The 21,798-nt window shown below is 44.4% G+C and overlaps 1 protein-coding gene across 1 annotated transcript in view; it reads right to left on the bottom strand.

Moving 5' to 3' along the window:
- RAB37 (RAB37, member RAS oncogene family) overlaps positions 1-21,798 on the bottom strand; it is a 399,852-nt gene that overhangs the window by 254,724 nt on the left and 123,330 nt on the right. The window lies entirely within an intron of this gene.

Here is a 21,798-nt window from a genome sequence, read left to right on the forward strand (position 1 = left end):
TATGTAATTCCTAGGTAAACTTTTAGCATGCCCCTAACATGTCTTTGCAAACAGACAGCTGGTAGGTTTTGACTAAAAATGTGAGCCTTTTCACTGTTTTTATTTTATAAATTAATAACTGTTCATTCCCAGTATCTCCCTTTTAGGGTCAAGCAAGGTATTACTTTATGATGCTGATTCCTCAGGAGGGTGTGGCCTTCCTCCAAGGGTGCTCAGTGCGATCTATGTGTGTTTCTGAGAGTTGAGTGGAGTGTATTCTCTCCAAGTATATAGGTACCTTTTAAGCTTGCATCATCCTGTTGGTGACTTATTAGTCTTGTATGACATCAATATTGAATCCTTGCTGCACTTCTTTTAGGAGGAGTATTTCTCCATGAAAAAGTGTCATTAATGAATTACGTGGCTTTGGCTTCACTGTAATCGTTCATGTGCCTTGAGTTTGTTATTATGAAATGAGCTTCTGACTTACTTAGGACAACAAGGTAACTTGAATGTTAATGCAAAGCCTGAAGATCCACATTTTCCAGTGGCTTTTGCAGACTGTAGTTTAACCTATGTCTGTGATCAGGCCCTTGTTACATGAGGATGGCGCACAGACAAGTCACCTTCTTGCAGGGGACTGTGCCCTTCTCAAACACTATTTAGGTATTGTATTGCAATATTTATAAAGCACTGGCTACCCCTATTTGGGGCACTGTAGCGTATGCCTACAAAGGCAGCATGCTACACCTAAAGCGTGTGTGGTTGCATGGGTATTGTCTTTGTCTTTGATCCTATGTGGGAAGGATTCCCATGTTGTGCGCAATGGTCATGGAGGTGTGGCCATCATGTTATGGGACGCAGTGCTTAGCCGTGGGGTAGACACACAGTTCATGATTTTCAGTAGGCTGGTGGCATTAAACAGCTCTGTAGGTCCCTTTTGATGTTTCTTATGATCATAGTTAGGCTTTCCTGTTTTCAGTTTCTATTTTTGGTAAATTCTGGTGGGGTTTCTTCAGTTTTTTCAATACCTTAAAAACAACAGTGGTTATCAGTGGTTACACGTTTTTGCGCCAATTAAAACAACAAAAACAGTGTTTGAATTTTAATTATTGCTTGCTTTCTGCACTGATAGTGCATCGGTATAGATAGTGTGTGCACAGGATATATGAGGTCCAAATACATTTTTACTGCACCAAAATGGACTACAAAGTCGATAGCATTCTTCATTAACTCTGAAGATTGTAAAGATGCTTTCTGCATACCTGCTAGCAAGTGACAAGGATCTCTTACAGGGAAGCACTTCAGCTCAGATATCGATTTTGACAGTCCATCATACACATTTTTCACATACTTAGCTGAATTACTGCAAATGCAAACAGCATCACTTCAATCTTTATTGAACTTGGTAGGAATTTTTTTCAGCAACATTCCAAGTGACACTGCACTCCATGTTTACAAAACGTCTGGTGTCATGTTTTCACCACTATCTCAGATGCTTGGTGACAACATTCTTTTCAAATATTCCCTTCACTACATCTTGCATTGAATGTTTAAATCTTGGGGTGTTTGGCAATTCACTTACAATCAATACTGACTCACTAGAAAAGGGGGCTGATGTATCAAAGGATTTCACCCATTCTCTGTCTGTGGGTAAATGTGATGGTACATATTAGGAAAGATTCTTATGAAACCAGCCATTTTACCTATCAGTGAAATCAAATGTAGCTCAAAATATCAAATATGATTTTGATATTTCCCAATTCTCTACGGTTTATAAAATATCTAAATAAGACCCAAAACATGCTTCTAAACACTGCATTTTTAGACCAAAGACCACAAAACTGAAAAAATCAGAAGGAAGAAGAGACAATGTTATACTGACATCCCTAAACAACAAAATTCAAGCAGAATAATGTTAACCCAGTCTTTCTTCATGCTACCATGTATAATAAAGTTACATTGTATTGGCCCCTTCAGGAAGAAATAAAAATGTCTTTCACTCATCTTTTCCTTTCTTGGAATGGCACTTAGTTTGTGGTTGCAAAGGTGTTTTTCATTGTTTATTTGTTTACACCGGTGATGACTATTTACCTTTCCGTGGGGTTTTATCTGTTATTATAGGTTTAAACCTAAAACTAGATAGCCTAATCATAGTCCACTTAGCTGGTTAATGCACTAGGTTGTCCAATCCGAGACATTTTGTTTAAAAGTTTATGATCTGGAGCAAGAGAGAAGAGGAGTTGGCCTAACGGCTAGGGGGGTCAACCTCAAATCTGGGGAACCGAGTTTCGGGTCTCGGTAAGGACGCGCAACATCCTGTGATTCTGGGCAAATCACTTAATCTCCCCGTGCCTAACACGTGCCTCATGTAACGTAACTGGTGCTCATGTAAAGCACTCTGTTACCTGATACTCTTGGGTCAAGTTCGCACTATATAAAACTGTTAAAAAAAAAAAAGCAGTTATGGTGGGAGAGAGAAATGGAGAGAGAAATGGTGGGGAGATTTGCTGGGATGGACTCTGTTACTACCACTCTATTTCTGACTGACACTGTGACAGGTAAAGAAGCAGTCATGGAGTGTAGCTAGTTGTGACCTGCAGTGGTGGACTAGATTAGAGACCTCCAATTGGCAAGGGGCATGTGGCAGATCTCTTCAGTTATTCCATACCTGTTCAGTTGGTGATTGCTGGTTCATGGGCTGGCATACTGCTGGGTGATGGACAAGATTCATAGCAGATATGTCTCATATGATTCTAAAAGCATAATGGAGTTATTATGCAGCCTGTGTTAGCTTCAATTGGTTGCCAACTGCTGGTTTTCGGGTATTAGTAGTAGTGTTAACCAGAAAGGTTATATATGAATTGGCATTACTATATAACATCAAGACTAGCTTTAGGTCAGCTCTTCATAACTTACAAGGATATTTAACGCCGTTACTGGTTGCACTGTTCCATATCTGTGAGATATGAAATGCAGAACATATTGTATTGTAATGATGCAGTTATCATCCCGGGTTCTATCCCAGGGTTGTGGGATGATGTAGTTGTCTTGGGAATAGCTATGTTTTCAACTCCTTTCTGAAGTGCATATGCCTAAGTATGCTTTGAATTGTGGCTGGTAGCGAGTTCCAGGCCCCTGTGGCTTGAACTGAGAAAGCAGAGCCTCCTAGTGCTGACACTTCCAACACCAGCATAGTTACCACCCAAAAAAGAACAAATTCAATTTAGCAGAATGAACCTGCTTTTTGGGAGGTTACTCGGATAAATAATCTGTAAGTATGTATATAGAATTTGTATAGTGTGGACCTACCAAAAAGGCAGCAAAGCACAGTTCAGGGTCAAAGAATAGCATAAAATTAACAAGTAATAGAAGTGGAAGCTTGGAATTTTCCAAAATTGAAACAGCGTTGGGGTGGTTTGATGGGAACTGGAATTCTGCTCCAGATCTTGGATGATTAGATGGAAAAGGCTGTTGCCTTGTTTTTCTTTTTTACATATCTTAGTCGTCAGTCTGATGAAGTCCTTTTTGTAGGTGTGCTGAGCACCACCAGAGTTGGTGAACTTGTCAGCAGGATGAGCGGGGTGCTGGTCATGATGGCTTTGTAAATAAAGCAGCTGGTTTTGAAAATGGTGCAGGCTGGCAAGGGGAGTCAATGGTGTTGCATTAGGATGTCAGTGATGTGATCGTATGTCTTCAGGCCCTGTATGAGCTGAGCTGCAGTGTGTAAGATGCTTTCAAGGGGTGCCAGTGTGTAGGCCATGAGCAGAGCGATTAGTCCATCCAAAGGCTAGAGTAGGAGGAACTGAACAGCAGTTTTGATTTTGCTTTGCAGAAGAAACAGTTTGACTTTCTTTAGAAGAGAGGGCTGGTACCAGGCCATCTTTGAGGTTTTTTTGGAAATTTGTTCCTTGAGGGGTGGTTGGTGTCCACGTGAATCCAGGTGACTTGGCATTTGGGGAAAGTTGGGATGTGAAGGCATTAAGGTTCATGTTTTGTTTTATATACATTTTTATATGATTTTAAACATTAACAAGTAACAGCAACAAAGTTATTTGAACTAGGGTACAACAGATATTCCATGTGTTACAAATATATACGCTTAAAGGGGTTGCAAGAGCCCATTCCTCGCATTATGCTGCAGTATCATAGCACAGCTCAACCAGTTGCATAAGTACCAGAAGGGAAAGGGGAAGGGAACAAGCGGGAAGAAAGGGAGGAAGTAAAGGGAGGGAACAGAAAGAAGAAGAAAGGGGGAATTAATACGTTCAGAGCAACCATTACATACGTAGACTTGTAGCATAATTTTCAACTAGAGGTTTTTGTTTTTATTAACACTGTGTTCATATCATACAATGCACTCTCCTTGGTCGAGTGTAAACAATATAACCCATAATAGTACATTCAGCCATGATTAGTGTGATGGACCGACCCATAATAAAGGGAAGGGGAATAAAAGGATTTCATAGTTACTTTATCTATATAATTTGGCAGCATCCCAAGCAGTTCCTCAGAGGACTTCATTAGGAATCACAGCCATGGATCACCCTGCAAATAGGGATCCAGCAATCAAGGGGGCTTCCCATCATCCTTTTTAGGCAAATTCAGCATCATTGTCTCTTATTGTGTTAGTTAGGTATGGCCATGATGTGACCTCTGTTGGTCCCCTAATGGACATCTTTCTGCTTCTGTCCATTTAACTGGCTCCATATTCACTCCTACCGCACAGGTGGATCTGATGCTTTCCCTCTCTGGGCTAGGAGTCTAATATTTGATGTAAGTGAAAAGTCAATAAGCCCGGTTTCATATTTCAGCTTGTTATCATACCCAAGAAAAACAATTCTGGGGAGCATTCTACCTGTATGTTTGGGACATGCCTTAGAGTGGCCTCAATGTGTCCCCAAAAATATTGTATTTTTCTGCATGGCCAAAACAGATGCAAAAGGTCTGCTTTGTTTGCATGGCTTCTCTTGCAGCAGCCCCAAACTGTGAGGAATATTCTGTATATCTGGGACCTCTTCAGGTATGTAGGGTGAATAATGCTGTGTTGTATCGCTTCGAAGCGTGTGTTTCTCGACTCTGTTTTGGACAAGCCAATACCTTGTACCACTTCTGATCTGATATTTATTTGTTTAGGTCAAGCTCCCATCTGAACCCCAGGTCCTGAAAACCGATTTAGTCATCTGTGTCAGGGTTGCTTATATTCTAGTGACTGCACTCCACGACCTACGGATATCAGCAAACCATCTAGTACTACATATGTTGGGGAGAGAGCATCCTCCTGCAGCCAAATATCCTTTAAGAAACTGACCACTGCAGTAAAATGCAAGAATTGCCTCACTGGGTTAGGAAATTCCCTCTGAAAAGTTTTGAAGGTCAACTATTTTAGCCCGCATCTGAACCCAATGCAGCTGAGCCGCCAAGTAACAATTTTCAAAGTTCGGGCCATCTAAACCCTCCCACAATAGGACATTGAAGCCTGCACAGAGCGAATCTGCCACTTCAATCATTCCATAACAGATCTCTTAGAAGTATGTCAAGTGACATAAAAAGACAGACTGGAAGCCTTATGGGTATTGTCACAAACAGACGATGTGGTCCTGTTGGAAGTTTTCGCTAATGGTGGTCATTGCTTCACGTGATGCCCCAAGGCGACATCAAGGAGGCTTTCACTCAATCAATCAATCAATAGTTCTTTATTCGGATGTTAAAAACACCATAAAAGCAAATATGCACAATACAAATATCATTCATAATCCGTTTTAAAAAACAATTAAATCAATCAGAAAGAACATTTGATGAAGATGATACAAGATAAAACAATCGTGTCCCCTCATAGGTACACTACTTCTAAGCGGACGCTGTTTAGCCTTAACCTTTGGTTAATCTTAGTCTCCAAGACACTTTGAGAAAGTTCAAAATACAACACAGAGTCAGTGGGTCAGCTGCCCTTTGTAAGAACAGTATTGCTGAGTGTGCCTGGGTCAGTTTAGCCCTTTTCAAGATATCAATTAAAAAACCTCGCCTGGGAGTGGAATAATAAGAACAAAATAATACAAAATGAAGGGTGTCCTGCGGAGACCGATTGTCGCAGCCGCAGGCACCCTTCTGCTCAATCGGTACTGAATACCCTTGTGGGTCCGCCAATAAATACGGTAAAAGATTGAGCCTAAAACGGGTTATTAAAAATCTATCTTGGGCATTATGCAATAAACAAAGATAGGGTTCCATGCCCACTGTGGTCTCAGTGTGAGTATACAAGTTCACTGACCTTTTAGACCCTTCTTCCGTGAATCTGGTTGTGTTCCTTTGGGCCATAAACAGGCTTTTTACCATTAGTTTATCCTGGGCTCTAATCTCTGGGGGGTTAGTGAAAAGTTCTATGTGACCCAACTTCTCTAAAGTATCCTTGACGTATTTGAACCAGGGTATCTTCATACATTTCTCTCTGCCTAGACAGTCGCTCAAAATTAGTCTGCTTAACTTAGCTTCTGTATTTGACCAGATATTGAGCCACGCCAGGATCGGCCTGAGCTTAACCATGTCTTCAATGTATGGCCTCCCTAACTCTCTATGGGCAATAATAGCTGGGGTGCTCTGCGGGATTTTAAGTAAAGACCGCAATATTTTATTTTCCTCCCGCTGTAGTTGTGTGATGTTTACAAAGCCCCATACTTCGGCTCCATACAGAGCTTTAGAACAGCAGATGGAATTGTACATAAACAGTACTTGTTCAGGGGACCATCTACCTAGTCTACGCCCATAGTTCATCACTGCACCATTAGAGGATATCAGTTTCCCACATCTTTCTTCTACCAGGGATGTAAATTTTAATCTCTCATCAAACAATATCCCTAGGTAGGAGAAAAGTTGTACTCTTTCTAATTTGTGAGACCCAATTCTGTGTGTAGATGTGGGCCATGATTTTTTCCCTGCCCTCATCACAAATGATTTACCCAGATTTACAGATAGGTCTAGGGATCCCATGAACTTCACAAAGCCGTCAATTAAAACCTGTAAACTTTTCGGGGTGCGGGCTAACAATACCGCATCATCGGCATAGAGTAAGACTGGGATCTGGCGCATTCCAATTTTCGGGCAATCAGTATTTAAAGCAATCAGGGTCTGCTCAAGTTTGTTGATATAGAGGGAAAATAAAAAGGGCGCAAGGATGCACCCTTGTCTTACCCCGCTTGAACACCCAAAAGCTTCAGTGAGGCCCCCAGCATTGTTGTAGCGTACCCTAGCTGTGGTATCTCTGTGCAGCTCCCTGAGAATGATGATCAATCCCTGGTCAATACCAAGTTGGGACATCATTAGCCACAGTTTCTCCCTATTTACATGATCAAAGGCAGCCGCCAAGTCCATGAATCCTAAATAAATGGATTCGTTACTTGCTATGGTGTACTTGGCGACTACCATATATAAATTGAGACATTGATCACTAGTAGATCTCCCAGATCTAAAACCATATTGAATGTCCGAGATTATATTGTTCTCCTCGGTCCATTCAGTTAGTCGGTTAAGGATTACCCTTCCCAGGATCTTAGCAGAGACATCAATCAGAGAAATGGGCCGGTAGCACTGGGGGTTATCCCTATTACCCTTCTTGAAGATGGTGATAATGGTAGCCATTGACCATGACCTTGGCAAACCAAACGTGATTGCTGCATTTATTACCCTGGTCATTAGGGGTGCCCACAATTCCACATTGCTGATGAACAAGTCGGGGGGAACCCCATCGGGGCCAGGCGCTTTGTTTTTTGATAGTCCCTCGATTCCTATAGTGATTTCTGCTAAAGTGAACTCTACCCTCTGGGTCTGTAATGTAATATCTTCCACGGTAACAGGGGCCGTCTTTTCATGATTGTACAAACTCTTAAAATGTGCGACCCACTGCTCCGGTAAGATATTTGCGCTGATTTCTGGTGTATTGCTTTCATGAAAGCAGGGTTTGTTAATAATACTCCAGAATTTAGCTAGATCCCTAGATTCGGCCGCTTCCCTTAGGTCAGCCCACACTTCCCCCTGTAGAGCTGATTTCCTTCTTTTGGTAACAGCCTTGTATTTTGCTCTACACTTAGTGACCCTATCTTTATTCCTGGGCTTTTGTTTTAAACAGCATTTTAGCTCTCTGAGTGCACGAGAGCAATCGCTATCGAACCATTTTGGTTGCGTTAAGGTTCTTTTGACAGATCGTGTAGTTAAAAGTTTGTCCACCAAACTTGTGATCTGCCCAAAGGCACACAATACTTGGGAACCCTCAGTTGTTAGATCGAGACAATCTTCAATAGGTTGTTTCCCTTTGTCTATCAGATCTCTGTAGAATACTGCACCCTCAATCTTGGCCCACTTAATCCGCCTTCCTTGATCTGTTGCCCTCTCGAGAACCCCATCCAAAGTGCCTATCTTGGCTACTACCTGGTACTGTAATTTTAGTGTTAGGGGGTTATGATCACTGAATGGGTTCCACTCTATTCCGACCGCTATAACCATGCGCTTGAGGGACCTAGACACCAAAAGGTAATCAATAATTGATGAACACCCTCTGCCTTTAAAGGTCGGAGGGAGGGAGCCATCACTTCCCATGGCCATCATGTCCAAAGTATGTTCCATGTTGTGGCTATTCAAGAGGTTACTCAATTCTCTGCCTGCTATCGTGTGGGCAAAATGGGGCCCCTTGATCAACGGGCAGCTTGACCATTCAAAGTTTATGGGGAACAAGGAAGAGCATAAATGGATATTTAAATCACCCATTATTATGTAATGTGGGTGAATTGCTCCATTTGCTTGTGTGTAGTTCTTGCTCAATAGAGTATCCAATGTTCTCACAAAATCCTCTTCCTCTTTAGCTTCACCCGGGTTATATATGTTGAGCAGTAACAAACCTAGACCCTGCCCCTCAAACCTTACGGCCTGTATATTACGCGATGGGCTTGATATGTTCGTCCACTTGCCTTTTATCCTTAGATCCACATATAGGGATAAACCCCCCATGGCTCTCCCTGATCTTGATTTCAGGGCTGGAATGAAAAAACATTTAAAACCCTGTATGTGATAGGGGCTATTTTCTGTTACCCAGGTTTCCTGGAGGCCTATTATCTCAAATTCTGTAATGTATTCTCTCCACTCCTGGATGTGGAACTTGCTTGCCAGGCCAGCCGTGTTCCAGGAGATAACATTTAGACCACCCTCTGACTTCCTTGACTGGTCCGTTTGTTGGGAAATTACTTGTGACCCATCAAAATCCCCTGTCACTCTTAACTCCTCGCTTGTACGCTCCAAACCCTGGGGTGTCCCGCCTTCATCTGATGCCATTCCCGCGTTGTTAATTCCTGGCAATTCGTCACAGGTGGCATATGGCTTATCGACCAAATCAGCCTCTCTTGTTTCAAGGGGCGATACCAACAAATCTAAATAGATCGTATGGCAATTATCTTCTTTGGGGGCAACCTGTACAGTAGTCGGTTCATTTTTGAGAACTTAATAATAGATAGCATAGCTAGGTATATTACCATATTAAACAAATGCAACTAGGAAAGTCTTCACTGTTCTGCTGATACAATATAGATATCAGTGGTGGCTGCTGCCAATATGCAGTGAAAGGACAGCAGCAGGGGTGGCTGAGCGGTGATTAATGAAAAAAAAGACTTACCTGATGCTGCCAGCCGCCTCACGCTTTAATGCGCCTCTGCTTTCCTGCTGCTTCTGGCAGTCCCTGGGACAAACTCCCCATCCAATCCAGATGCTGCTCTCATGCTATGAAAGCAACGCCAGGATTGGCCTGAGCAGGCTGGTTTGACGCTCAGGCACAGGGAGTCTGTGCTGTTTCTCCACCCAGCTGTAGAAAACAGCTGGGTTGGAGAAACCTAAATGCGCATGTCTGTTTGGCCAGCCTAAGACAGCTGGCCAAACTGTCATGCGCACTTATAAGTGCCCACCAATCCTCCCCATCTGCCATTGCCCGGCCCCACCCTCCTTACACACAAATGGCTCAGCCAGCACCTGAAAAACAAAATGATAATAAAATATAATTTAACTTTTCAGCTGCTGGCTCTGAGCCAGTGGGGTGATGCTCCTCTGCCATTGCGGTGAGCTGCCGCTGATAGATATTGTTTAGATGGCAGCTTAATGTCCTTCTCACCACTAGTGTTCCATTGTGTCTTCAGAACCTGAAGTAGATTGGGATCCAAAACTCATCGTTTTTAAGCTCAGAATAACTTTTATATTGCCCAATTTAATTCTTGTTTTGATTCTCAGTTTATTATTTTACAGTGGCAAGATGATGAAGAATGAGGCGGGCTCATTCATCTGCTGACTGCCCACAGGCAGCTTCTTAATGCAGGTTTTTCAAAACCGTAGCCTTGTGGTTGTACCAAATCAAAGTGGATTGCTTGAGAGGTTTTATGACAGTCATCCGGCTCACACTAGGGCCAGAGTGCATTTCTAGGTTCTATTTTAATCAGTTGTATTTGGCCGACCGCTACGAGCCAATCACTGACATAGCAGTGTACATTTGGCCAGGTTTGTGTCTGCATGAAAGCCAAAAAAAGTGACTGCAACTTTCATATTGCGACTGTTCAGGGCAGCCCTTCGTTGCTAACAATTCTCCAAAATATGCAGGGTTGCTTTGTGACTGCTTACCTGGTTGAAAACCATCAACTAGTTTACACCAGCTGTATTAGACGAGGGCACTAAGAAAGTGAAAGTGTTCATGGGTAATTGCTTCTAATTGTGAAAGACGTAATCAGGCTCACAAGAATCGATAGTGGATCACCTGACAACATAATAAGAACTCTGAATCAATGCACTTTGGTTTGCTAGTTTACGTGCCTCGCTATCTTGCTTTTGAGAGGGATTGCACCAGAAATTCCGAACACAGGGCCACATCTACTGATTTTTGGCATATGGCAGCACCGCAAGCATTCCTGCTGCGCTGCACTACGTCAAAAGAAAAGGACAGGTATACACAGTATCAATGAGCTATGGCACATTCCTGTCTTCTTTCTTCAGCGCTGGCGCACAAAGGGCTGCCATGCGCCAACACAGGCACCCTAGCACCATTATGCAATGGTGTCTGTGTTGAAATCAGGTTGTTTTTGTGGGGGAAGGAACACCTTACTTCACAAAAACAACCCTTACGCCACCCCTGGGGAGGCATAGGCTTTTAATGCATTCCCAGGTTTGAAGCACGTTGTAAATCTGGGAATGTGTCAAATGCCATGAGTGTTACGGTTACGTGGGAACACCCACAGTAATACCCATGGAACACCTCCCCATCGCAGTGTGAGGCAACGCAGAGAGTTGCGCTGCAGGGCCTCACACCATATCTACAAAGCCTAGAAAAGCCACAAAGCGTGGCTTTACGTGGCCTCGTAGATATGATAGCCCAGTCTTCCGCCAGAACGTCATAAAAAGTGACACTCGGTCGCACACTAGGGGGCTTATTTACAAGAAATTGGCGTAGGGCAGCGCCTCAAGGCTTCTTGCTGCACAGCCCTACACCGATTTGAAAGGGCAGGAATGCACTGTATTTACAAGATATGGTGCATTCCTGTCCTTTCAGCCAGTGCCGGCGCATAATTTGCACCCGTGTGCCAATGCAGGCACTCTTGCACCATGGTGCAAGGGTGTCTGTGATGTTGCCAAAATAGTTTTTGTGCAGAAAGGGGCATCTTCCTGCACAAAAACAATCACGACAATCGATTTCATGTTTCTATGTGTGCTTCAGAAAGGCTAAGAAATTAGGAGAAATGTAAACATTTCTCCTCGCCTGCTCTAGGGAGGTGTAAGGTTTTGGCGCCGCCCCGGGTTTACCTGACCTTGTAAATCTGGGATAGTGTCAAATTCCATGTCAAATTCCATGTGTCTTGAGTGGTAACACCCACAGCAACATCCATGGAACGCCACTTTCACGCAGAGTAAGGTAAGGCAGCAACTTGCTCTGCTTTGCCTAGGTCCATATTTACAAGGCACTAAAAGCCACACAGGGTGGCTATACGTGGCCTTGTAGTTATGACTAGGCCTGTGCACCACCAGAATATCACAAAAAGTGACGTTCTGGTGGCGCAGAGGGCTTTTAAATGAGCCCCATGGCTTGTAAACAAGCCCCACGACGCTACAAATGTTCACGAAGGAGCACCACCATTGTAGCTTCAATCACGCTAAACAAACCCAGCTGAAAACCAAAATCTGCTCAACAGGTTCAGCCACAGACGCACTTGATCCTGTGAGATCTGGAAAGAGGCAATTGGAAGCATGATTTACCCTGAATATTGTGTATCTTTACCAGTACAATAAAAGCTAGAGTCGCATCCAAAGAGTATATTTTATGTTCAACTGTTAGGTTATAAAATTTTATTTTTCTCTTTCAATGAGAATTGTACACTGACAGCTATTTTGCTTAAATTCGTGTGTGAAACCCCTGATTAGAATCTGCAGCTGGTGTTGTAGATTACAGGTGGGAAAGTTGTTCTCTTTCCGTCGAAATCTCATGCTCTATTTCAGTTTCTGCCACAGGAGGGAGCCAAAGACCACTAGTTTACCGCTTACGATGTCGGGCCCAGTCTTCATTTCTAATGTATTAGTCAGGAAGAAGCTCATGCAAGCACACGACACCAGGATTAGTCCCCAACAGTATTTATTTGTGTGTCTTCTCCATTGCTATACGTTTTGTTAAATATGTTAACCTTTGAATTACATATGGCCCAATATGGTGTTTTTAACCCTGTCTCGTAGAGGGCCTCCTTTGATCATAGCTCGGACTTGTACTATCTTTTTCATTTTTAGGTCTCGCCTGACCCAGCGCATACGCTGCTCTGGCGAGACATTTTGTGAGGGCTCCATAAAGTGCTACCAGGCCAGCCTAGAGCTACAGTGCAGGTGCGTGGGCGCGCGCGTCGTGCTTTACCGCGATTATTTTCTCTTACTTACTTATTCTCCGCTTTGATGTTTGATCGCGATCGCTTTGATGTTCTCCGTGAGGCTTCAATAGTAGCAGTTAAAACAAGCATTGGCATAGCCAATAGGTCTCGCTTTTGGGACCTTATAAGTGTTTAGTTATGCAACTGTTGCATGGCTAAACACTTATAAGGTCCCAAAGGCGAGACCTATTGGCTATGCCAATGCTTGTTGCAGTTTGATATTGTGTGAACAGGACTCGAACAGGGGACAGGGCGCTTTACAAAAGGCATCATACATATATCTATAAGAATTGTTCCAGTTCATTATACTCAATTTAAGGAATAAAAGCAGTGCTTAATTTGAGGCGGTGGGTGCCACGAGCACTTATTTTTGGGGAATGGCACTTATTTTTCTGCATCAGATATTTACCGAGCACAAAAGAGGGGGAAAAACACAGATCGGAAACACAGAGGAAGAGAAAGAAGGAAAAACCTTCACAACGGGACAAAGAAGGAACCTGCAAGAATGAGATAAAGGGGCAGGCAGGGGGGTTCTCCTCCGTAACGGTAGAGGAGTGGTCTGAGTCAGTTATAGAAAAATAAAATGATAAAAAGACAATAATGTAATTTTATTTTTCTTGACTAGCTCTGGATCAATCAATCAAATAATTTGTAGAGAGCACTACATATCCGCAAGGGTTCCAAGGCGCTGAGGGAGGGGAGAAGGGGGGTGCTGTAGCTACTGGTCGAACAGCCAGGTCTTGTTGTCTCCTGAAGGTTAGTAGGTCTTCGGTTTGTCGTAGGATGAGGGGGAGGGTGTTCCAGGTTGTGGCGGCGCGGTGGGAGAAGGATCTGCCTCCTGCTGTGGTTCTACGGATCCGTGGGACGGTGGCCAGGGAAAGGTCTGCGGAGCGGAGTTTCCTGTTGGGTACGTAGAAGGAGAGTCGGCTGTTGAGGTAGGCCGGGCCGGTCTTGTGGAGTGCCTTGTGTGCGTGAATCAGGAGCTTGAAAGAGATTCGTTTGTCGACAGGGAGCCAGTGCAGGTTCCTGAGGTGGGGGGTGATGTGGTTGCGGCGTGGGACGTCGAGGATCAGGCGTGCAGAGGCATTCTGGATTCTTTGCAGTCTGTTGATGAGCTTGGTCGGGGCGCCGGCGTAGAGGAAGTTTCCGTAGTAGAGTCTGCTGCTGACTAGGGCCTGAGCAACTGTTTTTCTTGTGTCTGTCAGGATCTATCTGTAGATCTTGCGGAGCATGCGGAGGGTGTTGAAGCAGGTGGAGGAGACAGCGTTGACTTGTTTGGTCATGGTGAGTTTCGAGGATGAAACCCAAGTTGCGTGTGTGGCTGGTGGGTGCGGAGGGTGTCCCCAGTGACGCGGGCCACCAGGAGTCGTACCAATGTGTGGGGTTGGGCCCGAGGTTGAGGATCTCTGTCTTGTCTGTGTTCAGCTTAAGGTGGCTATCCTCCATCCATTCGGCAATGGCCTTCATTCCCTGGTGGAGGTTGGATTTGGCGGTGAGAGGGTCCTTGGTGAGGGAGAGGATGAGTTGCGTGTCGTCGGCGTTGGAGATTATGTTGAGGTCGTGATGTCGGGCGATGCGTGCGAGGGGCGCTTTGTAGGCGTTGAACAGTGTCGGGCTGAGGGAGGATTCCTGCAGGACGCCGCAGATGATCTCGGAGGCTTTGGATCGGAACGGGGGAAGGCGGACTCTCTGGGTTCTGCCGGAGAGGAAGGAGGAGGTCCAGTCCAGGGCCTTGTCTCAGATCCCTGTGTCGTGGAGTCGTGTGCGTAGTGTGCGGTGGCAGACGGTGTCGAAGGCGGCGGAGAGGTCCAGAAGGATGAGGGCCGCCGTCTCGCCGTTGTCCAGTAGGAGCCTGATGTCGTCTGTGGAGGCGATGAGGGCGGTCTCGGTGATGTGGTTGCTGCGGAACCCTGATTGGGAGGGGTCCAGGATGCTGTTGTCCACGAGGTAGCGGGTGAGCTGGATGTTGACTATCTTCTCGATGACCTTAGCTGGGAACGGAAGCAGGGAGATGGGCCGGAAGTTTTTGAGTTCACTCGGGTCCGCCTTGGGTTTCTTCACTAGGGCGTGGATGAGGCTTGCTTGTGTGCGTGCGTGCGGCTCGGGTCATGACAGGGAGGAGTGGTGGGCACTTAGAAAGGCGCATGTCAGTTTGGCCGGCCATCTTAGGCCAGCCAAACAGACATGTGCACTTCTATTTCTCCAACCCAACTGAGTTGCACAGCTGGGTTCGAGAAATGCCACATGCTCCCAGGCACTGTCTGAGCTGCAGACCAGTCTGCTCAGACCAATCCTGGCACTGCTCTCATTGCATGAGAGCCACTGCTCTCATTGCATGAGAGCAGCATCTGGATTGGGTGGGGAGCCTGAACTTTTCCAGTGATTGCTGGGAGAGCACTGAGGCCGTCAGCTTCGGCACAGCGACAGGTTCGTTTAGAAAAATAATAATATTATTTTTGCCCTACATTTCCCGACAGCCTCCCCCCAACCTCCCAACTTTCATTTTGCGGCAACCACGACTGGGGGCAGGGAGTGTCTGGTAGAGGATTAAAGAGGCATGAGGTGGATTTAAGATTACCATTGTTCATATGTGGCACGCTGATGTTTAATTGCACTAGCTGTGGGCTTCTGAGCAGAGTTATGCGCACCAGCGCTTTTTACAAATTAAGCACTGGATAAGTATTCTCAAGCGGGATAGGCAGTTCTCATAAAGATTCTTTTGCAAAGAGTTGGCCAAAGACCATGGGGTGAGGTCATCCAGGCATATAGTCTTCCCTTTGGCTCGGTGGAAACTTATTTTCACCATGAAGTTTGTGACATTTTTGGTGATTCTCTCACAATATTACTGTGCAGTTGATGTCACTGCCGGCTCTTTCGCCTTGTGACTGCTGTTTCTGACATTTCTCACCTACTTTCTTTCGTTGCTGGCTAGCTAACATTATTTTAGGCCTCTAACATTATTGCTCCCCTTTCTGGCAAAATGCTCTCAGGCATGCATACAGACACATTGAATTAATTCATGGCCCCCTAAGGCATCTCTAGTTTATGGAGAGAAGAGTGTCTATTTTTCACCATTTATCCTAACAAATTTCGGTAAATTTAGCATTTGACCCAGTTTTTAGAGGGGGTAGACTACACACAGAAGGAAGCAAGTTTTCAGGTGCAGAGAAGGATTAATTTGCAGACTGAAGCAGAAAGTTTTTTAGTTAACACAGATGTAAAAAATGCATTTAATTCCCTTCAGTTCTTCATTGCGTGTGTTTTCTCTGTTGGTGAGCGCTGTCACTTAGGTCGTTTTGTGCCTGTGAATCCATGCAAACTTGTAGTCCTACTTCTATGTTTGTGTAATATTAATTTTTGGGGTTGGTGCAGGAGGAGGTCATGACCCAAAAGAGTCTGGCTTTCAGCCTGGCCATAGTACATCATGATTGAAGGGCATCTGACCAGCCTCCTCTTCCTGGATTTGTCGGTTGCTCTGACATTCTGACCCACCCCATCCTTTGGGCCATATACAGTCTGCAACACCACTACCCAGCTAGGGGATCACATGGTCAAGATCATGTCTAAACAACCACCAGTAAAGAATTAAACTTGCACAACACTATTTTGAACTCGTAGCATCTCAATCAATACCAGGTGGTGAGCACCACAGGGTTATCCCTGTGAACTTCCCAATCCTTCTCAAAGAGTTCTACTCTGGCTCCCTTGTGCGCTGTGGCATGCACAAATGGCCATATGGCCCAGCCCAACCTGTACAGGCTACTACTAACTGCAAAAACTACCACTACCAGGTGCCACTAAAGCAACAAGAAGCAAATCTTCCCTCTTACTCAGCATTTCTGGGGCAAAACAATCTAAACTTCTCCATCAAAGCTTTTTCCCATTACACTTCCAGACCCTGGAGTCACTTAATTGAGGCAAATCCTCCGATCGCAACCCGATTCATGTGCGTAAAACTTTAAAAACGCATGCCTTCAAAGACTAGGGCCTTTAGTCTAAGTTTCAGATGGAACAGCGACTGTGTTATAGTCAGTTGTTTTCAATGTTCTCTCGTTAATAGGAGGCAGGTAGCTACCCATTTGATGAGATCTGCATCATAGAAACAGTGACATAAATAACTAAAAACTACTAAGCTGGGAAAAGCTGTCAGGTGTCTCTCACTCCTCCCACTCAGTTATGCTGTTGTGGGTGGTTGGAATATTGAGCACAATCATATTGTGCCACCAAAATATGATAGCCCAAATATCAATGACCAGAATATTGTGATGGTAAGCATCAGTCAATCAGCATGTATATAGGCCAGCTTATCACCCTGAGGGTTTCCAGGAGCTTTATGTATACATGTGTATAGGTGCAATTTTCTATTCTTTAGTCCACATTGGTGGTGATGAGCAGTTTGAAGGTCAAGTGCTCCATGTTGTTGTTGGTGCTTTCTAAGGTGGTAGAGCATTCGATGGGTCCTTTACCGATGACAGCAAATCTGCCTCCAGATCTGTTTGTCCTGTCCTGCCTTGCGATCTTGTAACCAGGGGATTGCAGTGGCGTTGACGGGGGCCGACAAGGGAGTCAACCAGGTTTTGGTCAGGAAGAGCAGGTCCGGTGATCGTTCGTGTAGCAGATCTCAAATTACGGTGGCATGTTTAGTGAAGGAGCGAGTGTTGAGGAGTATGGAGGACAGGGAGAGCTTTGGTATAGGGGTGGTTGGGTGTGTGAGCGTTGAGTGTGCTGGGTGTGTGAGGTGTATGGGTGAAAAGAGGTGGGTGCATGAGAGTGCAAGTGAAATAGCAGGTAGCGCAAGAGAACGCACATTCAGTGTTGGAGGGCGAGGTGCGGCAGCAGGACTGGGTGATGCGACTGGGATTCAGGGCACAGAGGGTTGTGGTGAGAAAGCAACATGGAGGGGTGGCGTTGTGTAAAACAGCAACAAGCATAGTAAAAGCCTTACCCGAATTTCAGACCACTATTGCAAAACACTCTCACACTAAAATTGGTATTAACAATTCACACCTTTCCTAAGGCCCACCATTTCAACCTCCTCGCACGCCGTTTGCCTTCACATGCCAAGTACTTGCTTGTATAAATACAGGGAAAGAGTGTAGAAGGATACAATTTACAGTGTTTCACGGCAACACAATATGAAAAAATTAAGCCTTCTCTTGTAGCACAAACTCTTAAATAAACATCTCCTGAAGTTTGAGGCAAGAGCATATTTAACTGCTTACAAACCAGCACTGCTACCCACCTCTGAGCGCCATAGAGAGAAATTCATATTATGAGTTGTATCTACAGCAAAATGTGACAACATGTACTTCATATGAATAACTACAATCACCATAATGCGTTTTAGCTACTGAAACCTACTATAACACAAGAACTATAGATCATATAAAACGACAAGGTCCACAATGTATTGGGATACCAGAAAGAGAAGACAGCAATTAAAGCCAACCTGAAGGAGCTAGTAAAAAGCAGCCACGGATTCAAACTTTACATTTCTAAGGAAAAAAGCTACAGGCACAAGGATGCAGGATAGAAATTCCTGATTATGGCAGCCTGAAACATTCTAATGAGACCTGCCGATCTCTGACTTTCAGTTGAAGATTAAATACGTCCAGTTTCGCAATTGAAATGTCTTTCATTGTGCAGTTATTGCTACCCATTTCTTTTTTTAATATCATATAAGGCTTGGCTTTGGAAAATAATACTTTCATTAGGTCTCGCCTGGCGTTAGCAGCGCGCATGCGCTCCCCTCGCCATGCAAGACCTTCTTGGAATCAATACGGTTCCAGAAGTCGTGTCTCTGCTCCGCCTGCAATTTTCATTCGTGTGCGGCGTTTTGCGTAATGGATTATGCAAAACACAGTGTAATGATTGCACAGGAGGCATTTTAATCCCTCCCGGTTGCCACCCTGTCCGCTTTTGGCCCCACCCATCGGGATTGGATCTTTTACTTGCGGCAGGAGACAGAGGGCCTCATGTAGGTAGCATACCAGTTACCAATTCTTAAATACCGAACGTTACCGAATCGGTATTTAAGAAGTGGTAACTCGTATGTAGGTAATGAGTCGGTAATTTTTACCGATTCGTTACAATTCGGTAATTACCGAATCGGTATTTACCGATTCGGTAATGAGGCATACCTTCCCATTGAGGGGAAGGTATGCCTCATTACCGAATCGGTAAATACCGATTCGGTAATGGTGGAGAACATGCAAGGGTGGCAGGGTGTCACATTGACACCCTGTTGCACCCCTGATTCGGCCATGTGTGCACATGTGGCACACATACATGCCCTAAGGGCATGTATGTCTGCCACATTGCACACTGCTAAGCGCTGAAAAATGCTTATACACATACATTAATTATTTACCACCAACTTTTAGTTGGTGGTAAATACCGACTCCTAAACACACCCACACACTCCCCCTACATCTCATTTTTGGATTCGGAATTTACAGAATCGGTATAATTACTGAATCGGAAAAATTACCGATTCGGTAACATTACCGATTCGGTAATTTTCCCGATTCGGTAATTTTACCGATTCGGTAAATTCCGAATCCAAAACTTGTCCCCCTACATACCAATAGCCAAAATACCGGTCGGTAACGGTATAATTACCGAAAATCGGCCGTTACCGACCGGTATTTGGCGACCTACATGAGGCCCAGAGTCTCTTAATTAGCCGCTAAGCACTTTTTTTTTGCCATTACATCTTCAACAATGGCTGACGCCCCTTTCATTTCTCTGGAACAGCTTGTTTTTCTTTGGCATTCAGCTCCAAGCGCGAGCGAAAGGCTTTCACTTTCGCGCTTACTGAAGCTTCCCCAGCAGGACACCATGCTTCATCTTTTTTTACAGCTCGTATTTTGTTTGATTCATTTCATCGGTAGGCACTATGTTTTTTTTATTATTTTTTTTAGAATGCAGTGTGTTTTGTGTGCTTTTGGAGTCGTGGCTGACCCGCTTTTGCTGAATGCAGCGTGTTTTGTGTGCTTTGAGACGCATTTTCTGCTGCCAGTTTAAAGTCAGTTTAAAGTCAATGGCTGACGCGCCTTTCATTTCTTCTTGAGGCGCTCAAAATTCCAATGTTTGTAAACACATTTTTATTGAAAATGAACTGTTTTTAATACATTTAATTAAAAGTCACATCAGCAGCCTTTTAAAGCTATTTAAAACCAGTTAAAGGCAGCGGTATTGGCGCCTCGCCTGTGTAATTGCTACTCACTCTCTGACATGGATCTCTTACAGTTAAGTCATGCGACGAATCAAATGTTTGTCGGTGGCCTGTTTGCCGTACTGTACATTACCCTGTGGTAGCTTGTTGAGGTTCGGTGGGCAACACAGTCAGTCATGAACCCTGCATGCGGTACATGTGACACATGCTATGTGGCTTGTGAACCGACAGCAGACATAAGACATTTTTAAGTACTGCCCCTCCCTTCCTTGTGAAAAAGCTCTCTATACATTTCTGACCGCAGTCGGAGTATCGTGTGTCTAATTGATCCTGTTTTTTTTTTTAAGGAGTGTGCGTGCGCGCGCACAATTGCCTGTGTGTTTGTAAAGGAGTGTGTGTGCACAACTGCCAGTGGGTGTACACAACTGCCAGTGTTTTTTGAAGGAGTGTGTGTGTGTGTGTGGGCACAACTGCCAGTGGTTTTTGAAAGAGTGTCTGTGTGTGTGCACAACTGCCAGTGTTTTTTGAAGGAGTGTGTGTGTATGCATGCACGCACAATTCCCTGTGTGTTTTTTGAAGGTTTGCACGCATTATAGATCTGAGTTGATAGCACAGCTGTCATGCGGACATTTTTTTTATAATCTCCTAGAGTGGGCTTTTGATCCGTCCCCTTCAACCGTTGCCTGTTTTTGAGCAGCCTCTGTCAGGTGTTGGCTTGAGACGTTATCAGTCACATCTTGGCTCAGAAGGGTTGTTCTCTGTCACCTAGGGCTCCTGCTGGCTCCACGCCAACCTCTCCCTCTTTCCTGTGTGTCTCGCTCTTCATTCTCCCCACCACCTTCCTTCCTTTCATCTATGTTGTAGAAACTAAACAACGGCTATACTGAAGGCTCCCTTGTCATTCTAACTTTAATTGTCATAGAAACAAAAACAGGACTGCAGTCAAGTGAAGGGAGCCTTTTGGTTCTTTGTCTGACTTGAATGTGCTTGCAACGCATGCACGTGCATTAACACATTAAACCCTAACCTACCGGCTTTGTTAACCCTTGTTCTATCTCAGTCCAGAGGTAGATGCACACTCTTGCTTATGATTGTGTGCTTGTCCAACTGTAGTTTTGCATCACTGCATGAAGGGGAGAAGTCTGGATAGTTTAAGTGGAAACATGACTTGCAATTTTGCTGGTACGCACGATTCAATGCCTCAGAGTTCTTATGTAATGTGCATATTTGAGACACATCTGCTACCTTCACTCAAAGAGAACTTCTGTTTGTCACTCACACTCATTTAGCCCAAAACAAGCATTACAAATGCAATAGGTCTCGCCTTTCATTAAGTTAAAGCCATGTGCTTTGCTATAGAATACCATTAGCAAAGCAAATGGCTTTAACTTAATCAAAGGCGAGACCTATTGCATTTTAATGCTTGTTTTCATTAGTCAGCATTTATAGTTTTCACAAGTCATAGACGAGAATACTTGGAGATCATAAAGCACTTTATGTACCCCAAAAAATATTATCTGCCTCTTTTGACCACAAGATGGTAGAATTTCCTTACAGATGGGGTTAATTGCCGCACCGTGCATCTATTTTCCAAGACGCAAAGCAAACTGGATACTGCTGGCCCTGGAGTTGGCTCATAGGTGCCAACACAGCGATTCAGGTGGGAGACTTCCTATTTTTGAAGCAAATAAATAATGGCTTTAATTTAGCTGTCTCCTG

This window comes from Triturus cristatus, chromosome 7, assembly GCF_964204655.1.
Source record: "Triturus cristatus chromosome 7, aTriCri1.1, whole genome shotgun sequence".
In the NCBI taxonomy this organism is placed as follows: domain Eukaryota; kingdom Metazoa; phylum Chordata; class Amphibia; order Caudata; family Salamandridae; genus Triturus; species Triturus cristatus.